Source organism: Diadema setosum, chromosome 8 (assembly GCF_964275005.1).
Source record: "Diadema setosum chromosome 8, eeDiaSeto1, whole genome shotgun sequence".
Taxonomy (NCBI): domain Eukaryota; kingdom Metazoa; phylum Echinodermata; class Echinoidea; order Diadematoida; family Diadematidae; genus Diadema; species Diadema setosum.
The window spans coordinates 9,848,311-9,860,784 of record NC_092692.1 but is presented as its reverse complement, the minus strand read 5'-3'; the positions used below and the strand labels follow the sequence as shown (position 1 = coordinate 9,860,784).

Here is a 12,474-nt window from a genome sequence, read left to right as displayed (position 1 = left end):
GAATACTAGCAATTTTCATGGGAATACATAAAAAAGAAAGAAAAATAACTGCACACTTTCTGAACTCTCATTCGTTGCCAAGGCATCCAATTCAACTAATGAGGAGGTGCACTTACACAGATGAAATGAAGTAACTCTGCATTTTATACAGAAATTAGAATTCTCTATGCCATATGTCTCTAGATCTGAATTCAATCGTCATGAATTGCCTGCCTCGGGCTCAACGATTTAATCATGAGCGATTCTCAACTGTACAAATTTATTCACACAGACGTCGAAAAGAAGCATGATCAATGGAACATTTTGACGGCAGCTAAATTACGCTTCTTGACGCTTCATTTACATTAGCTGTCGATTCATCTATTATGTATATCTGTAGCTATTGTAGTTGCACAGCATGCCTTTTATGTACACGTGGCTATGTAGATGTGACTTTTATCTCTTATGAGTCTAATCGTATTTACATCGATTTAACCAAAAATTCATAAATTCATAACTTTGCGATGGATTCTCCTATTTTCTATAAAATTCATTGATTCGTTTAAGTAATAGTTCTGCATTTGAATTCTCGTTGATTATGTGTTTGAGGCGAACTCCCCCTTTAGGCAATGAAAATCCAAGCGCGTTATTTTTTTCTCGTATGAATTACATGCATAATAGATTATGAACACCTGCAATGACAAATGCAATAGGCAAATGCAATATACAATAACATATAAAATATTATCTACTTAGATATAGTCATATTAGTTGTATGTGTGAGTTTGTTTACGTGTGTGTCAGTCCTTACCGTTTCGAATACTCGTATTCATCATGATTGTGTACTCAAAACGTTTTCATTCATCATTCTGACAATATTTTACGTAATTCTTATCAATATCTGTGACAATCAAGTAACCTGCTTAACCATCCGTTCATTCCAGTATACTACGCGAATGCGTGCACTGATGGCACGATGACCAGTATCACACTGAATACAGAAAATGAAATGTACCGGTAATCTATCATCAATATCATGACTCATTTTTTTTGAACACATAATCATAAACACAGTATGTATATGTGCTTCGTATCTAATCAGACAGAAAGAGAGAAAGACAAATATGGTGAAGTATACTACTGTAGTGTTTGCATGTTGAATACAGAAATTGGATATGATTGTAATTATTCCTAATCATATTTCATTCATTTCGTTTCATTTCATTTTTATTTCATTTCCGGCCAAAGCATACATGACAATGGCATATAAACAAATTAAGTACAATGTAACTTTTGCATATCCAATTGAAATTGAAACACTCGTCGTTTGTTTACATGAAACAATAAACATACTTTAGTTGAAGAAATACATGGACAAAATGTGACTGAATCATAACAAAGAAAAGGTCGGAAATGGAGGGGACTGCTAAAAAGCCAAGCTTGTAGAATGCAGTCCCCTCGTGAGTAGTGAAAATTCTAGTAATAATGAAACGAGACAATTAGACACATATATTAGATACAGCATTTGATTTTGTGACTTATTCTGAAGCGCAGAAGGACATAACTAGAGCGAGTTCATATTATGACATGTGAATGAGATATTATCATGAAAATTGATAATATACAAATGAAAACGAGAAAGGAGAGATGAATATGCATGTACATTGTATAGAATAATGTATAGAAATAGATATGTATACAATATGAACAAGTCTTAGAATATTCATCTAAATAAAACCCCAGGAAAACGGCATAGAAATAACAAATAGGTAAATTGGAGATAAAATCGCAGTCTCGCAGGTTGCATCCTGACATATTGTCTGAAATATTTGTTTGCAGGATCTGATAATCTCTCGAAAGAAAAAAAGTAGTGTCAGAACGTGTCTAAAAATCGAAATTTTCTATCGTTAGATCCAAACTCTCACCTCAACAAACACACGTCAATGTCAGCAATAAATTCGAGCAGCTATATTAATGAAAAGTAGCAGCTATAATTCGTCATTTTGATACAGAGGCTCATAATAGCTACATCCTGGGTCAACCTCAAAATTTCCAGGACCATCGTCTTTCGTACCGCTGTTCAGCTCGCATACATCCGCCTTATAGTTGAAAGATGAACATTCGGAATTCTTTAAGCATTCTCCGGCGCACTGCATCCTGCTCTCCACAGCAATTGTCGCCATCACGCTTCCTCGTAAGCATTTATTCTTCACTGGTACACCAAACTCGTCCTTCACCAACGAATAAAGACTTGATCTCGTCCGGGTTGGATGTATCGGTTCCACTTAAGAAGTTATAGAAATGATGCAAAGAAATATTTTTTTTTTAAATAAAATTTTGTGGATCAAAACTAAACATTTAGACTATGGCTATTTCACCACAAGAAGTTAAGTGATTTTTATTTTTCTTTAAACAAGCAATTTTTTTTTTTCGCATTTCTGTATCCTACGTTTTCCACAAGAGCATCGATAACAAGGCGTGCAATCAATGATACATGATAGAATTTTCAAATGAAGTTTCAGAGTCCCCTCATGATTTTTTTTTTTTGTAACAAACGCAAACAAGAAAACTGACCAGAAATGAATAATAGTTAGTAGTGAAAAATTGAGCAAAGAAAATAGGATTCCATCGGGATTCGAACTCGAGACCTAGATATTTACCACATAACGTTGAAAATGTTGAATATGTTGGAAATGGGGGGGGGGGGGGGAGCAGAGCTTGAGATATGCATTCCTCTCAAACCATTATCAATAAGGTACACACACAAAAATGTTACCATGTACGGGCAGAAATATAAACGTATACGTATGGTATAAAGTGACAGTAACACGTCGGAAATTGAAGACAAAGTTAACTAGAAATGTCGCTATGCGACTGGTATGCCTCCGCCATAATGCATGATTCTCCCAATAGGGCTATAGTACATGTGGACAATCTGTGATTACATTTTCACAAAATTGGCAAAATATTAAAATGACATGTTTGTCACAAATGTGTTGCATGTTCACCTACTTTGACCTATGTTTAATTGGATGAATAGGAGAGCACGTATTTGGGGATTTAAGGACTTTAACTTGACTTTGACCCTTTCATAAGTTTATGTATTGAGTAATTTTCAAAGTATGGAGAAAAAGTGCAATTTCTGTATTGAATAGTAAATTGTTACCATTTTCATCTGGCCTTTGACCCTAAAATTCATAAGAAAATCACTGTCAGGCAGAACATGCATTTGAATGTGTACTATAAAGTTTCAAGATAACTTTCGAAGAGCCACTCCCGAGATATGGAGGAAGAAGTAAGTTCAGCACTTTCACTTGTTCTTTGACCTTTTGACCTTTGACCTTTTGAGTTAAAAAAAAAATTCCCAGAGAATCTCTACTGGGTTATACATGCATACACCAAGTTAAAAAAATAATAATCCTGCCGGCATTGCATAAATATGAGGGAAATAGTAAAATTTGAAGTGTTGCCTTTGACCTTTGACCCCTGACCTTTGACCCCATGAACCCAGAATTCCCTAGATAATCACTGCCGGTCCGTACATGCATATATATTATGTTCCATGAAGATACCTGGAACAATTTCGAAGATACGGAGAAAAAAAAATGACATTTTAACATTTTACTTGACCTTTTGACCTTTGACCTTTGGCCTCATGACCCCAAACTTTTACCAGAGAATCTTAATTGGGTAATACATATATACACTAAGTTTCAAGAAAATATCTTCAGGCATTGCATAGATATGGGGGAAATAGTGAAATTTTAAGCTTTTGACCTTGACCTTTTGACCTTTGACCTTGAGCATGTGCACCCAAAAGTTGATAGGCACAACTTTACCCCTTAATACACATAAATGCCCAGTTTCATTAAGATACCTCAAAAGGTTTTTTAGTTACGCTGTCCACAAAATTCATTACGGACGGACGGAAAGACGGACGGAAGGAAGGACGGACGGACAACCCGAAAACATAATGCCTCCGGCTCCACTTCGTGGCGGAGGCATAAAAACCCTACAAATTCCTTTTGATACACACTTCGAGTGTGTCTGAAAAACATACATAATACATATACAAAGGAAGTATCATGCACACATATTGTTCATAAACACATACCTGCATACATGTGTGACGGGAAAGGCGCCCCCCCCCCCCCCCCCCGTAATATCAATGCATTTTGTATAAAGAATGTGTTGTAGTGTTTGGATTCATGAGAAAGGTGTGATTTTATTTGCAAGGTATTGTTTTTTGTCGTGCACTGACTAATGAAGGTCATCGATCAGAAAATGTTCTGCACTTACTTTCACAGAGAGCGTAGGTGTACACGCTTTGCGTACACAGAGTGTTAACTGGAGCTTGCGAAGGGAAAGCAGGAGACCTGTCAGCACAGTTTAGACTTGTGTCGGTGCTCCATCCTCCATTCCAGACAACTGTCAATGAGAGAATTAATAATTAAACATGGATTATCATTTCTCTAAAATTACACATAAATTTACTGAATTTATGATGATACTATAAGTCCGCAAATGTTAATTCAAACATTAATTTTAATGTAAGCTTGCTTGACGTCATCTTGCAGATATATTGACACATAGTATGCAATACAGGCTTCAAAATCAAATATTCTATATACTTACTAATTGTTATTGCAATTACTGTCAATCAGGTCTGGTGATAAACACACACTGGAATGAAACTGTAACAGACTTATTTTTTTTTTTCAAATATAAAAATGTTACATGCTTATACGATGACCGTCTACCCAAATCCTAGAGATACTCTTTTTATTTCTTACCGTCAGCACCTTGAAATTGCCATCCATCCTCACACTTGAAGGTTCCTTCTACCTCTCTGTCTGTACAGCCAATCCAGATGAATTCATAGGGCAGCCATTGCTTAAAGGCTGTAACGTAATCTGACGATAGTACTGCTGATGTCTCCTCGTAGTTGTTGTTCACCCACGGGTAACCCCCTATGGCACTACAGGCTGCCACGGCTCCGTCATAATTCACGTAGGAGCTGGAACCATACTTGTAGCATCCCATGCCTATGCTTTCCCATCCATCGGGACACGCAGTACCTGCGTCTAAATGAACCAAAATTGAAAATAATATCACCAGGGGCCCGTTGCATAAAAGGTACAATTATGGTAACTTTGCCATCCAATGGTAACTACCATGGCAACAATACTCAACAGCCAATCAAAATCAAGAATTCCATGGAAGTTACCATTGGATGGCAAAGTTACCATAATAGTAACTTTTATGCAACGGGCACCTGTTACTCTTCTCTCAGGAAGAACTGTTCATGTTTCTCAATGTTTCTCATGCTTCTCAAACACTATAAAACAATCCACTGCGGCAAATGGAAATGATGCACGTCTAACATTACAGAGAACGTATCAGACTCTATCAACCCATATACAAACACACCAAAAAAAAAATGAAGAAAAGAACGGACACTGCAATATTTCGTCTGTGGACTGAACAACTGTTAGGACAGTCGATCGAGGCGCCGCGCCGGCATTAAGGGCAGCGATTAAAGGTCTTGTTTACCTTTGGGAGCAGTGATTTTAAAACAATTCAAGATATCACATTTGATGCATATGTGTAGGTCTGTTGTATCACAAAACATCCTACCATATAAAATTTTTGCAATAAGGCCTAAAGTATAAGGAGACATCAGTATTTTTCTCAATAAACCATAACTGTAGACGGATTAGTCTGATTTGTTTTTATTGTACATATTGTTCACATTTTGTGTATTCAACAATACTTAACATCGATTATACATATTCGAATTTTCACAGTGGTTGTTTCTATCCCTAACTCTCTTTTAGAACTATTTTAGAGCACTAATGCTGGGATTTTGTTTCATCTGCAAATGGGAAATTATGCCTTTAACTGGTCACATGACCTTACATGACGATTAATAATTATGATCACTACAGCCTGCAACTTAACCTCCTGTGCAAAATTGTTTTCCGCCAGATACCATCATCTTGTTCCATTTCCTAGCATTCAATGAATGTTTTATATTACACTATCCTCTCTTATTCTTCTATCATTTTTACAGAAAAAAAAAATAACGATATAACACAGTGCGTATCAAAAAAAAAGGTAATCCAAATTTGGATGGCTATTATTTTATAATTGTCAGCTATAGAGAGAGCAATATTGGTTGAAAGGGAAGGGAATCTCTTCCTCTTCCCTTTGAATTCTAATTATGTTATCCATGATGGGCACTGCATACTTGGTTATGTAAAATAAAGGCATTTCATTACCTTCAAAAAGTCTCGAGAAAACAGAAATATTTTGCTAAATGTCGCGAGAGATAAGTACTGAAAAAAAAGTTCATGCTCTCATTTCAAAGAAACGCTAACGGACATTGCTATGTGTTACGTACTGAAGTCCAATTTTTTTCTTACGCGAGCTCGTCATCACTGACTTATCAACAAGACTTACATAATTTTCTGTGTTTCGAAATAGATGAACAAATATATCACAGATATATCGGTCGTATCACAGGCAAGCGCAACGTTTCGTATAAACTTGTCCAAGGGTACAAGACATGAGTATGTAAGCAGTGATCAAAAATTCGTTCGAATCCAAAATGAACTTCAGTGATATGGTCAAAATTTCAATGATATGTATACTTAAAAACCTAGTATCATTTTAATTGAGATAAAGCTATAACTTCATATTTAGCTTTCCATGTCATTGATCGAATAGGGATGATCGAAACCATATCTAATCAACAACATGTTCAGCACCAGCAAAACTTACTGTGCATAAAGATCGATAAGAAATGATGAAAACAATCATCCGACAGAAATAAAGAAAAACATTGGATGATTTTCTAAAAATAAAGGCATAACAATCTGGTTGCACATTTTTTTTCTAATTCAAAACTAATTACCTGTTTTATTAAAAGTCTCCCTTTCTCATATAAAATTCAAGGAAACATCTTTCATGGAAATGTAGACACTTTAGCTTCAAAATACTACTCAAACCTTATCTGTTTATCTTTAGCTATATGAGTTGAAAACCCATCAGCTTATTTTTCGTGCATTAAGTCGACATACAGTGTAGCTGATATTGCAGAAGTGCGATATTGCATGGTGCCATTTTCTGTGTATGGAAGATCTTGGCACCGCAAGACATTATTACCTAATATTATCATATCCTCTGATGACATGAAGTCACGTAATAATACAATTATTGTAAGACCTCAAAGGGATCGAGTGTGACACCTCACCGTTGTAGTAACTCCTCATCACACAAAATGCAACACACACACACACACACACACACACACACACACAAACGAAATCGAAGATCAAAAGTTGGACACAAAAAGCAACCAAAAGCAAACGGATGAAAAAAAAATATCACCTTGACAGCATGACAAGGAAAAGAATGATAAAAATAGCAGCCTACCTGCGTGCTTTAGCAGGTGCATCAGCAGGAGCATGTTGAAAAGTAGTTCCTTAGCCATGATCTGCGTCAACTCCAACAATCGTTATAATCAAAAGTTTGATCCTGTGTTTATGAAATAAATCTAGTTGCGTGAAGACACAGAGGAGGTACATAAAATTGTGTCTCTTCTCCACATAAGAGAGCTCTCTCGCTTCGACGAAGTTACACAAGTTGAGCAGTCCACTGAAATGAGGCAGGGCTGGAAATCATTCACGACTACATGTCACTGGGCGCAGCGATATTCAAATGTGTATTAAATTATCATGATAGATACGTTTCAGATGCATAACGCTCGCGTCTGATATGACAGTAATATCAATGTAATATTGATGTGGCGCATTTCCCTTTGATATCGGTCTATATAGGTTAATTTTCTCTTTCTTTCTTTTTTTTTTGGTTTTTGTGAGGGCATAACCAGAAGAATGCAATGAAACGAGTTACCAGCAGAACATTTTCATTTGTCTCTAAGTATCTCATCATTTCTTTTTATATATGATCGAGATGTCATACAGGTTTCTCTTGTTTCTAGTGAGGATTATATCGCATAATTCAACACCACAGCAAACATATAGGGACAACAAAGTGGAGGTACTATAGGTGCAAAAATGACACAGTTGTCGAATTCAGCATCTACTTCAAGTAAACTCTGTGTTTGAATTCCTTTCTGTATATTCGTTCGTTTAGACTCGATTCATTTACTTTCTTCTTTTCGTCTCATCTGTTTTTTGTGTGTTTTTTTTTTAAAGACAAATAGACAATTTATCTTTCTAGTGAACATTTAGCAGTGTGTTCAACTATACATATTCCATTTTTTTTGGGGGGGGGGAGGGGTTGTCTGATCTTTTTTTTACTGTATATGCATTTCAAACTCTCACGTATAACTATATAAAAACTACACTACTCTCAATATTTTACTTGTTCTCGAAGTTTTTTTTTCTATACGGTATGACATGATCCAGTAATAAGATCACTTTGGCATTTCGTTAATCAGGCTATAGGATATAACACGCCATGTTAGTGCAGGTGTTCAGTTTCTGTATAACTCTCTGATACAATAAGCCAGTTCGTAATTAGCTCATGTACACATTGGTACAAATGACCTTTCTGTTTTTCTCTTCACTCGTTTTCAAAGCGGCATAATGCATATGCTTGCCCGACGTACCAATTTTATGGAATTCATGTTCAAACAAAGAATGAACTTGCGTATATATATATATAGAAGAGTTTGTTTGCAAAAACCGATAAGTCCATTTTTGAAGATTTTGAAATACGATTTCTGTAATAAAGTACAAAACGATACCTTTTAAATGATACATTGGTCACTACATATAAAGGTACATTTTTGAAGTTTTTCTTGACCTTTAATCGCAAATATCTCCATTTGGCAAATATGGACTTATCGGTTTTTGCAAACAAACTCTATATATAAGCACTTCATGTAGCGTTTTATCTTTAGTGTAACCAGTAACTTGGACAGTATATGGGTCGGGTCGCTGTCCTAAATAAGATGCATGTAATCTTTTGTCGCTCCTATTTTGGCAAAAGAGACGTGTCGATTCAAGGCCATAGAGGTATCTGTTCATATTTTAACGCACTTATGACTGACCTTTGTGTTGCTACACACCACCTGACCAAACTAACAGACGATTTCACGCACACTTTGACATGCCATGTACACGCATAAACACACACACACACACACACACACACACACACGCACACACACACATACACACAAGAGTGCGTGAATAAAACAACAAATAGCAGAGAGAAATGAAGGATGAAAGAAGGAGAAAGAAAAGAGAACAAACTTTACTTCAGCTCAGCTCAGACAAGCTATCCACTCTCCGTGGATTTTTTTTTTTTTTTTTTTTTTTTTTTTGCCCCGTGATTATTGGCAAATTTGCCAAGTTTGACAGAACTAGTCTGGGTCAATCTAGTCCCTTTGGATTGATCGCACGCGTCATGATTATTCTTTCTTTGGGCATAAGAGAAGAACATGGAGCAGTCCATTGGTGAATCATGATATTTTGCTCACTTTATTAACCATACAGTGCATATGGGATAGATACATGTACATATCACTTTTGGGCAAGAAAAAGTGAATCACGTTGCCCAAAGTAGAATACGAATAGGCCGAATAATATGATATTCCAGTCCCCATTGCCTTTACACACAAATGAACGTAAAATATGGAATTTTTCTTGACATCCTTGTGAAAACGTGATGTAACCCTGTAGTAATCATACATGCGAGGCTTGCAAATTTGGTATCAAAAGTTGCGAAAACCTCTAAAGAAAAAGAAAATGTTGAAACGACAGCCCGAAATCTTTAAGCGTTACAAAATAATCGCAGTTTATATTGGGGGGGGGGGGGGGGGGAGGCCCCGTCTTTTCAGGGTTAACACAACCAAAAACTTTCGAAAATTCTATTCCTACTTCTACAGTAAGATAGGCCGTTGACTGATATTTCACCGGGAGATCTAACACTTTCATTGATCTTTTTAACAGTTAGATGTTGATTTTATGAATTATTTTGGTCAGAATGGTGGCAATCAATAAAGTTGATTCTTACATCGCGATGTACAAACCGATAACGCCTGCGTGTACGTGGATGCGGGTATTGTGTTGGATGAAGAGGTACGATCAAACATGTTATTACGTTTCCATCTTACAGGTGACTTTGCCATCCTGTTGAATTCTGGGATGTCCGTCAAACAGGCCGTGTTCGCCAACTTCCTGTCGGCTTGCACCTGTTATCTTGGCCTCATTCTGGGGATAGTGTTGGGTGAAAACTTCCAGGCAAGCGAATGGATCTTCGCTCTTGCAGGAGGGATGTTTCTCTACATCTCACTCGTTGACATGGTACGCTACCATTTCATATGATTTTATATCCTGTACTGTCTGCTTGCCAATTTTAGTTTCATGTAAATGCCATTTAAAGGACACCAAAACCCAAAGGCCCGAATTCACGAAGGTGATACAATAAATGAAACCATGGCTTAAACCATGGACAAAGACCGTAGTTTTTTTATGGGGCGCCTAGTGTCGCATGGCCTATTTCGTTACGAAATCAGTTATTTCGTCGACGAAATTACCATTTCGTTACGAAATAAACATTTGATCGACGAAATGACTGATTTCCTAACTGATTTCCTAACGAAAAAGGCCATGCGACACTTGGCGCCCCATCACATAAAAAACTACGGTCTTTGTCTATGGTTTAAACCATGGTTTAAATTGTACCACCTTCGCGGATTCGGGCCAAAGAGAAATGTGGATTGAGTGAAAGCAGCAACATTAGTAGAAGATGTGTTCTACTAATGTTGCTGCCTTCACTCAATCCACATTGCTCTTTGGGTTTTGGTTTCCTTTAAAGTGTATGAAAGAATAATATTGCATATTGTGCAGCTCTCGCAGGAGCTCCTGTTCTGCTTGATAAGTGGGGCCTGCGATCACTTATCAATTTAGTACATTGGTATGTAATATTTGATACTCTTTTTGTAGTAGAAGTGTAAATTTATGACTTTCACTAAGTTGTTTTTGTTTTAAATGATTGTCCTGGGTTTATGTAATGTGTGATTGGCAGCTAAATCGTACTATGTTGTATTATGTTCATGTGTATCGCCACACGCTGTATTCAGTTTTAACTTTACAAGGTAAAAATATTACCTTGTAAAGTTAAAACTGAATATTCTTTTTTTTTCTGGGATGTACAACGAAAGTAACTTTATGTGTTTTTCCTGTAATTTAAATTTTTCTCTGTACGCATGCCAACATAATAATCTGCGCACTTGCTGTCATACTCTTTTGTATAGCAATAAAACCAAATTGATTTGAAATTAACTGAATTGAATTGAACTGAATTGACCTGACTGTAAATGAAGTTGAGCAGACTGGAATTTCCTATTTCTGCACAGTATAGAGTATAAGATATCTGTATATATAGCAGCTGTGCTTTAGATATGTTACACCTTATGACCTTATAATGATATTGAAACATACTTTTACTCTGTCGTTTTGATTGCGGTTTTTTTTTTTTGTTTCTTTGTTTTTTATCATGATTATGCCCTCTTATCTATTTTGGCCTTTTATTCTTTTCTGACTTAGCAGATGATTTGGCAAAATGCGCAGTCGACCTACGCAGAGTTGCCTGTTTATATTTGTATGTGTTCATCATTATTAACTGAATGTAATATATCAATATATTTGTATGTAATATATCATTAGCAATTGAATGTACTATATCAATATATCTGTATGTAATATATCAATATATTTGTATGCCATAGTTGCTGTTATGTCTTTTCCTTTTGTATTCTCTCACCAGCTGCCTGAGATCAACAATGTCGGGGGCGGGGACCCTTACCACAAGGACCAGCGTAGTTTTGGTATCTTGCTGCTTCAGAACGCTGGTATGCTGACCGGATTCGGTATCATGCTGGTCTTGGAACTCTTCGCTGAGAACATCGAGCTGTAGGCCATGTCCACCGTCAACGGGGTCACCCCACTAGACCGACACCCATGAGTCATACAGCCCACGAGTTCGACAATGAAAATAATTCCATGAGTCAAACAGCTCACGTGTCATACAGCTCAGGAGTTCGACACTAGGCAAAAAGTTCGACATATACAACACGGGACTAATAGCTAAGTTTCGAACTAATGGGCTGTATGGCTCGTGAGCTGTATAATTCATGGGCTGTATGACTTTTGAGCTCTATGATTCGTGGGCTGTATGACTCGTGGACTGTATGATTCGTGGGTGTCGGTCTCGTGACGTGCACCCCCTTACTGGATGGTCAAGACAGGGAAAGAAACTAACGGTCAAGGCTGTCCACTCCGGCCGGAGTAGGACTGATTTTTTTTTGTTTCAAACGATATATTTTATTTCGATTCCATCATCCATCCCTGATCTCAATTGATCATTCACTTATTACTGCTAACTGCGTGACATTATTTTCAAACATATTACAAAAATATTGCAAAGTCATTCTTTGTTAATCATTTATTATTTCTC

At 36.7% G+C, this 12,474-nt stretch overlaps 1 pseudogene; it reads left to right on the top strand.

Annotated features, from left to right (window-relative positions):
• The window catches only part of LOC140231801 (metal cation symporter ZIP14-like), a 28,709-nt pseudogene extending 16,775 nt beyond the window's left edge, over window positions 1–11,934 (top strand).
• The last annotated feature ends 540 nt before the right edge of the window (window positions 11,935–12,474 follow it).